This window comes from Heptranchias perlo, unplaced genomic scaffold (assembly GCF_035084215.1).
Source record: "Heptranchias perlo isolate sHepPer1 unplaced genomic scaffold, sHepPer1.hap1 HAP1_SCAFFOLD_737, whole genome shotgun sequence".
NCBI lineage: Eukaryota > Metazoa > Chordata > Chondrichthyes > Hexanchiformes > Hexanchidae > Heptranchias > Heptranchias perlo.
The window spans coordinates 29,830-42,186 of NW_027139769.1; the positions used below are offsets into that span (position 1 = coordinate 29,830).

The 12,357-nt window shown below is 43.1% G+C and overlaps 1 protein-coding gene across 1 annotated transcript in view; it reads left to right on the plus strand.

Moving 5' to 3' along the window:
* Positions 1-12,357, plus strand: part of LOC137319129 (transient receptor potential cation channel subfamily V member 6-like) — a gene marked incomplete at its 3' end in the record, with an annotated part of 64,423 nt that overhangs the window by 19,576 nt on the left and 32,490 nt on the right. The window lies entirely within an intron of this gene.

Below are 12,357 nucleotides of genomic sequence, written 5' to 3' on the forward strand. Positions count from 1 at the left end.
GTCTGTGTATTAAATATATCCCCAGAAAGGTGAGGAGATCTCCGAGTGTCTGTGTATTAAATATATCCCCCAGAAAGGTGAGGGGATCTCCCAGTGTCTGTGTATTAAATATATCCCCAGAAAGGTGAGGAGATCTCCCAGTGTCTGTGTATTAAATATATCCTCCAGAAAGGTGAGGAGATCTCCGAGTGTCTGTGTATTAAATATATCCCCCAGAAAGGTGAGGGGATCTCCCAGTGTCTGTGTATTAAATATATCCCCAGAAAGGTGAGGAGATCTCCCAGTGTCTGTGTATTAAATATATCCTCCAGAAAGGTGAGGAGATCTCCCAGTGTCTGTGTATTAAATATATCCCCAGAAAGGTGAGGGGATCTCCCAGTGTCTGTGTATTAAATATATCCTCCAGAAAGGTGAGGGGATCTCCCAGTGTCTGTGTATTAAATATATCCCCCAGAAAGGTGAGGAGATCTCCGAGTGTCTGTGTATTAAATATATCCTCCAGAAAGGTGAGGGGATCTCCCAGTGTCTGTGTATTAAATATATCCTCCAGAAAGGTGAGGAGATCTCCCAGTGTCTGCGTATTAAATATATCCCCAGAAAGGTGAGGAGATCTCCGAGTGTCTGTGTATTAAATATATCCCCCAGAAAGGTGAGGGGATCTCTCAGTGTCTTTGTATTAAATATATCCCCCAGAAAGGTGAGGGGATCTCCGAGTGTCTGTGTATTAAATATATCCTCCAGAAAGGTGAGGAGATCTCCGAGTGTCTGTGTATTAAATATATCCTCCAGAAAGGTGAGGAGATCTCCCAGTGTCTGTGTATTAAATATATCCTCCAGAAAGGTGAGGGGATCTCCCAGTGTCTGTGTATTAAATATATCCTCCAGAAAGGTGAGGAGATCTCCCAGTGTCTGTGTATTAAATATATCCTCCAGAAAGGTGAGGGGATCTCCGAGTGTCTGTGTATTAAATATATCCCCAGAAAGGTGAGGAGATCTCCCAGTGTCTGTGTATTAAATATATCCCCCAGAAAGGTGAGGAGATCTCCCAGTGTCTGTGTATTAAATATATCCCCCAGAAAGGTGAGGGGATCTACCAGTGTCTGATTATTAAATATATCCCCCAGAAAGGTGAGGAGATCTCCGAGTGTCTGTGTATTAAATATATCCCCAGAAAGGTGAGGAGATCTCCCAGTGTCTGTGTATTAAATATACCCTCCAGAAAGGTGAGGGGATCTCCCAGTGTCTGTGTATTAAATATATCCTCCAGAAAGGTGAGGAGATCTCCGAGTGTCTGTGTATTAAATATATCCCCCAGAAAGGTGAGGGGATCTCCCAGTGTCTGTGTATTAAATATATCCTCCAGAAAGGTGAGGAGATCTCCGAGTGTCTGTGTATTAAATATATCCTCCAGAAAGGTGAGGGGATCTCCCAGTGTCTGTGTATTAAATATATCCTCCAGAAAGGTGAGGAGATCTCCCAGTGTCTGTGTATTAAATATATCCTCCAGAAAGGTGAGGAGATCTCCCAGTGTCTGTGTATTAAATATATCCTCCAGAAAGGTGAGGGGATCTCCCAGTGTCTGTGTATTAAATATATCCCCCAGAAAGGTGAGGGGATCTCCGAGTGTCTGTGTATTAAATATATCCTCCAGAAAGGTGAGGAGATCTCCCAGTGTCTGTGTATTAAATATATCCTCCAGAAAGGTGAGGAGATCTCCCAGTGTCTGTGTATTAAATATATCCCCCAGAAAGGTGAGGAGATCTCCCAGTGTCTGTGTATTAAATATATCCTCCAGAAAGGTGAGGAGATCTCCGAGTGTCTGTGTATTAAATATATCCCCAGAAAGGTGAGGAGATCTCCCAGTGTCTGTGTATTAAATATATCCTCCAGAAAGGTGAGGGGATCTCCCAGTGTCTGTGTATTAAATATATCCTCCAGAAAGGTGAGGGGATCTCCCAGTGTCTGCGTATTAAATATATCCCCAGAAAGGTGAGGGGATCTCCCAGTGTCTGTGTATTAAATATATCCTCCAGAAAGGTGAGGGGATCTCCCAGTGTCTGTGTATTAAATATATCCTCCAGAAAGGTGAGGGGATCTCCGAGTGTCTGTGTATTAAATATATCCTCCAGAAAGGTGAGGAGATCTCCCAGTGTCTGTGTATTAAATATATCCTCCAGAAAGGTGAGGGGATCTCCGAGTGTCTGTGTATTAAATATATCCTCCAGAAAGGTGAGGAGATCTCCCAGTGTCTGTGTATTAAATATATCCTCCAGAAAGGTGAGGAGATCTCCGAGTGTCTGTGTATTAAATATATCCTCCAGAAAGGTGAGGAGATCTCCCAGTGTCTGTGTATTAAATATATCCCCCAGAAAGGTGAGGGGATCTCCCAGTGTCTGTGTATTAAATATATCCTCCAGAAAGGTGAGGGGATCTCCCAGTGTCTGTGTATTAAATATATCCCCAGAAAGGTGAGGAGATCTCCCAGTGTCTGTGTATTAAATATATCCCCAGAAAGGTGAGGAGATCTCCCAGTGTGTGTGTATTAAATATATCCTCCAGAAAGGTGAGGAGATCTCCCAGTGTCTGTGTATTAAATATATCCCCAGAAAGGTGAGGGGATCTCCCAGTGTCTGTGTATTAAATATATCCTCCAAAAAGGTGAGGAGATCTCCCAGTGTCTGTGTATTAAATATATCCCCAGAAAGGTGAGGGGATCTCCCAGTGTCTTTGTATTAAATATATCCCCAGAAAGGTGAGGAGATCTCCCAGTGTCTGTGTATTAAATATATCCTCCAAAAAGGTGAGGAGATCTCCCAGTGTCTGTGTATTAAATATATCCCCAGAAAGGTGAGGGGATCTCCCAGTGTCTGTGTATTAAATATATCCCCAGAAAGGTGAGGGGATCTCCCAGTGTCTGTGTATTAAATATATCCTCCAGAAAGGTGAGGAGATCTCCCAGTGTCTGTGTATTAAATATATCCTCCAGAAAGGTGAGGAGATTTCCCAGTGTCTGTGTATTAAATATATCCCCAGAAAGGTGAGGAGATCTCCGAGTGTCTGTGTATTAAATATATCCCCAGAAAGGTGAGGGGATCTCCGAGTGTCTGTGTATTAAATATATCCTCCAGAAAGGTGAGGAGATCTCCGAGTGTCTGTGTATTAAATATATCCCCCAGAAAGGTGAGGGGATCTCCCAGTGTCTGTGTATTAAATATATCCTCCAGAAAGGTGAGGGGATCTCCCAGTGTCTGTGTATTAAATATATCCTCCAGAAAGGTGAGGGGATCTCCGAGTGTCTGTGTATTAAATATATCCCCAGAAAGGTGAGGGGATCTCCCAGTGTCTGTGTATTAAATATATCCCCCAGAAAGGTGAGGGGATCTCCCAGTGTCTGTGTATTAAATATATCCTCCAGAAAGGTGAGGGGATCTCCGAGTGTCTGTGTATTAAATATATCCTCCAGAAAGGTGAGGAGATCTCCGAGTGTCTGTGTATTAAATATATCCTCCAGAAAGGTGAGGGGATCTCCCAGTGTCTGTGTATTAAATATATCCTCCAGAAAGGTGAGGGGATCTCCCAGTGTCTGTGTATTAAATATATCCCCAGAAAGGTGAGGGGTTCTCCCAGTGTCTGTGTATTAAATATATCCTCCAGAAAGGTGAGGAGATCTCCGAGTGTCTGTGTATTAAATATATCCTCCAGAAAGGTGAGGAGATCTCCCAGTGTCTGTGTATTAAATATATCCTCCAGAAAGGTGAGGGGATCTCCCAGTGTCTGCGTATTAAATATATCCCCAGAAAGGTGAGGGGATCTCTGAGTGTCTGTGTATTAAATATATCCTCCAGAAAGGTGAGGAGATCTCCGAGTGTCTGTGTATTAAATATATCCTCCAGAAAGGTGAGGAGATCTCCGAGTGTCTGTGTATTAAATATATCCTCCAGAAAGGTGAGGGGATCTCCCAGTGTCTGTGTATTAAATATATCCTCCAGAAAGGTGAGGGGATCTCCCAGTGTCTGTGTATTAAATATATCCCCAGAAAGGTGAGGGGTTCTCCCAGTGTCTGTGTATTAAATATATCCTCCAGAAAGGTGAGGAGATCTCCGAGTGTCTGTGTATTAAATATATCCTCCAGAAAGGTGAGGAGATCTCCCAGTGTCTGTGTATTAAATATATCCTCCAGAAAGGTGAGGGGATCTCCCAGTGTCTGTGTATTAAATATATCCTCCAGAAAGGTGAGGGGATCTCCCAGTGTCTGCGTATTAAATATATCCCCAGAAAGGTGAGGGGATCTCCCAGTGTCTGTGTATTAAATATATCCTCCAGAAAGGTGAGGGGATCTCCCAGTGTCTGTGTATTAAATATATCCTCCAGAAAGGTGAGGGGATCTCCGAGTGTCTGTGTATTAAATATATCCTCCAGAAAGGTGAGGAGATCTCCCAGTGTCTGTGTATTAAATATATCCTCCAGAAAGGTGAGGGGATCTCCGAGTGTCTGTGTATTAAATATATCCTCCAGAAAGGTGAGGAGATCTCCCAGTGTCTGTGTATTAAATATATCCTCCAGAAAGGTGAGGAGATCTCCGAGTGTCTGTGTATTAAATATATCCTCCAGAAAGGTGAGGAGATCTCCCAGTGTCTGTGTATTAAATATATCCCCCAGAAAGGTGAGGGGATCTCCCAGTGTCTGTGTATTAAATATATCCTCCAGAAAGGTGAGGGGATCTCCCAGTGTCTGTGTATTAAATATATCCCCAGAAAGGTGAGGAGATCTCCCAGTGTCTGTGTATTAAATATATCCCCAGAAAGGTGAGGAGATCTCCCAGTGTGTGTGTATTAAATATATCCTCCAGAAAGGTGAGGAGATCTCCCAGTGTCTGTGTATTAAATATATCCCCAGAAAGGTGAGGGGATCTCCCAGTGTCTGTGTATTAAATATATCCTCCAAAAAGGTGAGGAGATCTCCCAGTGTCTGTGTATTAAATATATCCCCAGAAAGGTGAGGGGATCTCCCAGTGTCTTTGTATTAAATATATCCCCAGAAAGGTGAGGAGATCTCCCAGTGTCTGTGTATTAAATATATCCTCCAAAAAGGTGAGGAGATCTCCCAGTGTCTGTGTATTAAATATATCCCCAGAAAGGTGAGGGGATCTCCCAGTGTCTGTGTATTAAATATATCCCCAGAAAGGTGAGGGGATCTCCCAGTGTCTGTGTATTAAATATATCCTCCAGAAAGGTGAGGAGATCTCCCAGTGTCTGTGTATTAAATATATCCTCCAGAAAGGTGAGGAGATTTCCCAGTGTCTGTGTATTAAATATATCCCCAGAAAGGTGAGGAGATCTCCGAGTGTCTGTGTATTAAATATATCCCCAGAAAGGTGAGGGGATCTCCGAGTGTCTGTGTATTAAATATATCCTCCAGAAAGGTGAGGAGATCTCCGAGTGTCTGTGTATTAAATATATCCCCCAGAAAGGTGAGGGGATCTCCCAGTGTCTGTGTATTAAATATATCCTCCAGAAAGGTGAGGGGATCTCCCAGTGTCTGTGTATTAAATATATCCTCCAGAAAGGTGAGGGGATCTCCGAGTGTCTGTGTATTAAATATATCCCCAGAAAGGTGAGGGGATCTCCCAGTGTCTGTGTATTAAATATATCCCCCAGAAAGGTGAGGGGATCTCCCAGTGTCTGTGTATTAAATATATCCTCCAGAAAGGTGAGGGGATCTCCGAGTGTCTGTGTATTAAATATATCCTCCAGAAAGGTGAGGAGATCTCCGAGTGTCTGTGTATTAAATATATCCTCCAGAAAGGTGAGGGGATCTCCCAGTGTCTGTGTATTAAATATATCCTCCAGAAAGGTGAGGGGATCTCCCAGTGTCTGTGTATTAAATATATCCCCAGAAAGGTGAGGGGTTCTCCCAGTGTCTGTGTATTAAATATATCCTCCAGAAAGGTGAGGAGATCTCCGAGTGTCTGTGTATTAAATATATCCTCCAGAAAGGTGAGGAGATCTCCCAGTGTCTGTGTATTAAATATATCCTCCAGAAAGGTGAGGGGATCTCCCAGTGTCTGCGTATTAAATATATCCCCAGAAAGGTGAGGGGATCTCTGAGTGTCTGTGTATTAAATATATCCTCCAGAAAGGTGAGGAGATCTCCGAGTGTCTGTGTATTAAATATATCCTCCAGAAAGGTGAGGAGATCTCCGAGTGTCTGTGTATTAAATATATCCCCAGAAAGGTGAGGAGATCTCCGAGTGTCTGTGTATTAAATATATCCTCCAGAAAGGTGAGGAGATCTCCCAGTGTCTGTGTATTAAATATATCCTCCAGAAAGGTGAGGAGATCTCCGAGTGTCTGTGTATTAAATATATCCTCCAGAAAGGTGAGGAGATCTCCCAGTGTCTGTGTATTAAATATATCCCCCAGAAAGGTGAGGAGATCTCCGAGTGTCTGTGTATTAAATATATCCTCCAGAAAGGTGAGGAGATCTCCCAGTGTCTGTGTATTAAATATATCCTCCAGAAAGGTGAGGAGATCTCCGAGTGTCTGTGTATTAAATATATCCCCCAGAAAGGTGAGGAGATCTCCCAGTGTCTGTGTATTAAATATATCCCCAGAAAGGTGAGGAGATCTCCCAGTGTCTGTGTATTAAATATATCCCCCAGAAAGGTGAGGAGATCTCCCAGTGTCTGTGTATTAAATATATCCTCCAGAAAGGTGAGGAGATCTCCCAGTGTCTGTGTATTAAATATATCCCCAGAAAGGTGAGGGGATCTCCGAGTGTCTGTGTATTAAATATATCCTCCAGAAAGGTGAGGAGATCTCCGAGTGTCTGTGAATTAAATATATCCCCAGAAAGGTGAGGGGATCTCCCAGTGTCTGTGTATTAAATATATCCCCAGAAAGGTGAGGAGATCTCCGAGTGTCTGTGTATTAAATATATCCTCCAGAAAGGTGAGGAGATCTCCGAGTGTCTGTGTATTAAATATATCCCCCAGAAAGGTGAGGAGATCTCCCAGTGTCTGTGTATTAAATATATCCCCAGAAAGGTGAGGAGATCTCCCAGTGTCTGTGTATTAAATATATCCTCCAGAAAGGTGAGGAGATCTCCCAGTGTCTGCGTATTAAATATATCCCCAGAAAGGTGAGGAGATCTCCGAGTGTCTGTGTATTAAATATATCCCCCAGAAAGGTGAGGGGATCTCCCAGTGTCTGTGTATTAAATATATCCCCCAGAAAGGTGAGGGGATCTCCGAGTGTCTGTGTATTAAATATATCCTCCAGAAAGGTGAGGAGATCTCCGAGTGTCTGTGTATTAAATATATCCTCCAGAAAGGTGAGGAGATCTCCGAGTGTCTGTGTATTAAATATATCCTCCAGAAAGGTGAGGAGATCTCCCAGTGTCTGTGTATTAAATATATCCCCAGAAAGGTGAGGAGATCTCCCAGTGTCTGTGTATTAAATATATCCTCCAGAAAGGTGAGGAGATCTCCCAGTGTCTGTGTATTAAATATATCCTCCAGAAAGGTGAGGGGATCTCCCAGTGTCTGTGTATTAAATATATCCTCCAGAAAGGTGAGGAGATCTCCCAGTGTCTGTGTATTAAATATATCCCCCAGAAAGGTGAGGAGATCTCCCAGTGTCTGTGTATTAAATATATCCCCAGAAAGGTGAGGGGATCTCCGAGTGTCTGTGTATTAAATATATCCTCCAGAAAGGTGAGGGGATCTCCCAGTGTCTGTGTATTAAATATATCCTCCAGAAAGGTGAGGGGATCTCCCAGTGTCTGTGTATTAAATATATCCTCCAGAAAGGTGAGGGGATCTCCGAGTGTCTGTGTATTAAATATATCCTCCAGAAAGGTGAGGGGATCTCCGAGTGTCTGTGTATTAAATATATCCCCAGAAAGGTGAGGAGATCTCCCAGTGTCTGTGTATTAAATATATCCTCCAGAAAGGTGAGGAGATCTCCCAGTGTCTGTGTATTAAATATATCCTCCAGAAAGGTGAGGAGATCTCCGAGTGTCTGTGTATTAAATATATCCCCCAGAAAGGTGAGGGGATCTCCCAGTGTCTGTGTATTAAATATATCCTCCAGAAAGGTGAGGAGATCTCCGAGTGTCTGTGTATTAAATATATCCTCCAGAAAGGTGAGGGGATCTCCCAGTGTCTGTGTATTAAATATATCCCCAGAAAGGTGAGGGGATCTCCCAGTGTCTGTGTATTAAATATATCCTCCAGAAAGGTGAGGAGATCTCCCAGTGTCTGTGTATTAAATATATCCTCCAGAAAGGTGAGGGGATCTCCCAGTGTCTGTGTATTAAATATATCCTCCAGAAAGGTGAGGCGATCTCCCAGTGTCTGTGTATTAAATATATCCTCCAGAAAGGTGAGGAGATCTCCCAGTGTCTGTGTATTAAATATATCCTCCAGAAAGGTGAGGAGATCTCCCAGTGTCTGTGTATTAAATATATCCCCAGAAAGGTGAGGAGATCTCCCAGTGTCTGTGTATTAAATATATCCTCCAGAAAGGTGAGGGGATCTCCGAGTGTCTGTGTATTAAATATATCCTCCAGAAAGGTGAGGAGATCTCCCAGTGTCTGTGTATTAAATATATCCTCCAGAAAGGTGAGGGGATCTCCGAGTGTCTGTGTATTAAATATATCCTCCAGAAAGGTGAGGAGATCTCCGAGTGTCTGTGTATTAAATATATCCTCCAGAAAGGTGAGGGGATCTCCGAGTGTCTGTGTATTAAATATATCCCCAGAAAGGTGAGGAGATCTCCCAGTGTCTGTGTATTAAATATATCCTCCAGAAAGGTGAGGGGATCTCCCAGTGTCTGTGTATTAAATATATCCTCCAGAAAGGTGAGGAGATCTCCCAGTGTCTGTGTATTAAATATATCCTCCAGAAAGGTGAGGGGATCTCCCAGTGTCTGTGTATTAAATATATCCTCCAGAAAGGTGAGGAGATCTCCCAGTGTCTGCGTATTAAATATATCCCCAGAAAGGTGAGGAGATCTCCCAGTGTCTGTGTATTAAATATATCCTCCAGAAAGGTGAGGAGATCTCCCAGTGTCTGTGTATTAAATATATCCCCCAGAAAGGTGAGGGGATCTCCGAGTGTCTGTGTATTAAATATATCCTCCAGAAAGGTGAGGAGATCTCCCAGTGTCTGTGTATTAAATATATCCTCCAGAAAGGTGAGGGGATCTCCCAGTGTCTGTGTATTAAATATATCCTCCAGAAAGGTGAGGAGATCTCCCAGTGTCTGTGTATTAAATATATCCTCCAGAAAGGTGAGGGGATCTCCCAGTGTCTGTGTATTAAATATATCCTCCAGAAAGGTGAGGGGATCTCCGAGTGTCTGTGTATTAAATATATCCTCCAGAAAGGTGAGGGGATCTCCCAGTGTCTGTGTATTAAATATATCCTCCAGAAAGGTGAGGAGATCTCCGAGTGTCTGTGTATTAAATATATCCCCAGAAAGGTGAGGAGATCTCCCAGTGTCTGTGTATTAAATATATCCTCCAGAAAGGTGAGGAGATCTCTCAGTGTCTGTGTATTAAATATATCCTCCAGAAAGGTGAGGAGATCTCCGAGTGTCTGTGTATTAAATATATCCTCCAGAAAGGTGAGGAGATCTCCCAGTGTCTGTGTATTAAATATAACCTCCAGAAAGGTGAGGAGATCTCCCAGTGTCTGTGTATTAAATATATCCTCCAGAAAGATGAGGAGATCTCCCAGTGTCTGTGTATTAAATATATCCCCCAGAAAGGTGAGGAGATCTCCCAGTGTCTGTGTATTAAATATATCCTCCAGAAAGGTGAGGAGATCTCCGAGTGTCTGTGTATTAAATATATCCTCCAGAAAGGTGAGGGGATCTCCGAGTGTCTGTGTTTTAAATATATCCCCCAGAAAGGTGAGGAGATCTCCGAGTGTCTGTGTATTAAATATATCCTCCAGAAATGTGAGGGGATCTCCCAGTGTCTGTGTATTAAATATATCCTCCAGAAAGGTGAGGAGATCTCCGAGTGTCTGTGTATTAAATATATCCTCCAGAAAGGTGAGGAGATCTCCGAGTGTCTGTGTATTAAATATATCCTCCAGAAAGGTGAGGAGATCTCCGAGTGTCTGTGTATTAAATATATCCCCCAGAAAGGTGAGGGGATCTCCGAGTGTCTGTGTATTAAATATATCCCCCAGAAAGGTGAGGAGATCTCCCAGTGTCTGTGTATTAAATATATCCCCCAGAAAGGTGAGGAGATCTCCGAGTGTCTGCGTATTAAATATATCACCCAGAAAGGTGAGGGGATCTCCGAGTGTCTGTGTATTAAATATATCCTCCAGAAAGGTGAGGAGATCTCCGAGTGTCTGTGTATTAAATATATCCCCAGAAAGGTGAGGAGATCTCCGAGTGTCTGTGTATTAAATATATCCCCCAGAAAGGTGAGGGGATCTCCGAGTGTCTGTGTATTAAATATATCCCCCAGAAAGGTGAGGAGATCTCCCAGTGTCTGTGTATTAAATATATCCCCCAGAAAGGTGAGGAGATCTCCGAGTGTCTGCGTATTAAATATATCCCCCAGAAAGGTGAGGGGATCTCCGAGTGTCTGTGTATTAAATATATCCCCCAGAAAGGTGAGGGGATCTCCGAGTGTCTGTGTATTAAATATATCCTCCAGAAAGGTGAGGAGATCTCCCAGTGTCTGCGTATTCAATATATCCCCCAGAAAGGTGAGGGGATCTCCCAGTGTCTGTGTATTAAATATATCCCCAGAAAGGTGAGGGGATCTCCCAGTGTCTGTGTATTAAATATATCCTCCAGAAAGGTGAGGAGATCTCAGAGTGTCTGTGTATTAATTATATCCTCCAGAAAGGTGAGGGGATCTCCCAGTGTCTGTGTATTAAATATATCCCCAGAAAGGTGAGGGGATCTCCGAGTGTCTGTGTATTAAATATACCCTCCAGAAAGGTGAGGGGATCTCCGAGTGTCTGTGTATTAAATATATCCTCCAGAAAGGTGAGGAGATCTCCCAGTGTCTGTGTATTAAATATATCCCCCAGAAAGGTGAGGAGATCTCCGAGTGTCTGTGTATTAAATATATCCCCAGAAAGGTGAGGGGATCTCCGAGTGTCTGTGTATTAAATATATCCCCCAGAAAGGTGAGGAGATCTCCCAGTGTCTGTGTATTAAATATATCCTCCAGAAAGGTGAGGAGATCTCCCAGTGTCTGTGTATTAAATATATCCCCAGAAAGGTGAGGAGATCTCCCAGTGTCTGTGTATTAAATATATCCCCAGAAAGGTGAGGAGATCTCCCAGTGTCTGTGTGTTAAATATATCCTCCAGAAAGGTGAGGAGATCTCCCAGTGTCTGTGTATTAAATATATCCTCCAGAAAGGTGAGGAGATCTCCCAGTGTCTGTGTATTAAATATATCCCCAGAAAGGTGAGGAGATCTCCGAGTGTCTGTGTATTAAATATACCCTCCAGAAAGGTGAGGAGATCTCCCAGTGTCTGTGTATTAAATATATCCTCCAGAAAGGTGAGGGGATCTCCCAGTGTCTGTGTATTAAATATATCCCCCAGAAAGGTGAGGAGATCTCCGAGTGTCTGTGTATTAAATATATCCTCCAGAAAGGTGAGGGGATCTCCGAGTGTCTGTGTATTAAATATATCCTCCAGAAAGGTGAGGAGATCTCCCAGTGTCTGTGTATTAAATATATCCTCCAGAAAGGTGAGGAGATCTCCCAGTGTCTGTGTATTAAATATATCCCCAGAAAGGTGAGGAGATCTCCCAGTGTCTGTGTATTAAATATATCCTCCAGAAATGTGTGGAGATCTCCCAGTGTCTGTGTATTAAATATATCCTCCAGAAAGGTGAGGAGATCTCCCAGTGTCTGTGTATTAAATATATCCTCCAGAAAGGTGAGGAGATCTCCCAGTGTCTGTGTATTAAATATATCCTCCAGAAAGGTGAGGAGATCTCCGAGTGTCTGTGTATTAAATATATCCCCAGAAAGGTGAGGGGATCTCCGAGTGTCTGTGTATTAAATATATCCCCAGAAAGGTGAGGGGATCTCCGAGTGTCTGTGTATTAAATATATCCCCAGAAAGGTGAGGGGATCTCCCAGTGTCTGTGTATTAAATATATCCCCCAGAAAGGTGAGGGGATCTCCGAGTGTCTGTGTATTAAATATATCCTCCAGAAAGGTGAGGAGATCTCCGAGTGTCTGTGTATTAAATATATCCTCCAGAAAGGTGAGGAGATCTCCGAGTGTCTGTGTATTAAATATATCCTCCAGAAAGGTGAGGGGATCTCCCAGTGTCTGTGTATTAAATATATCCCCAGAAAGGTGAG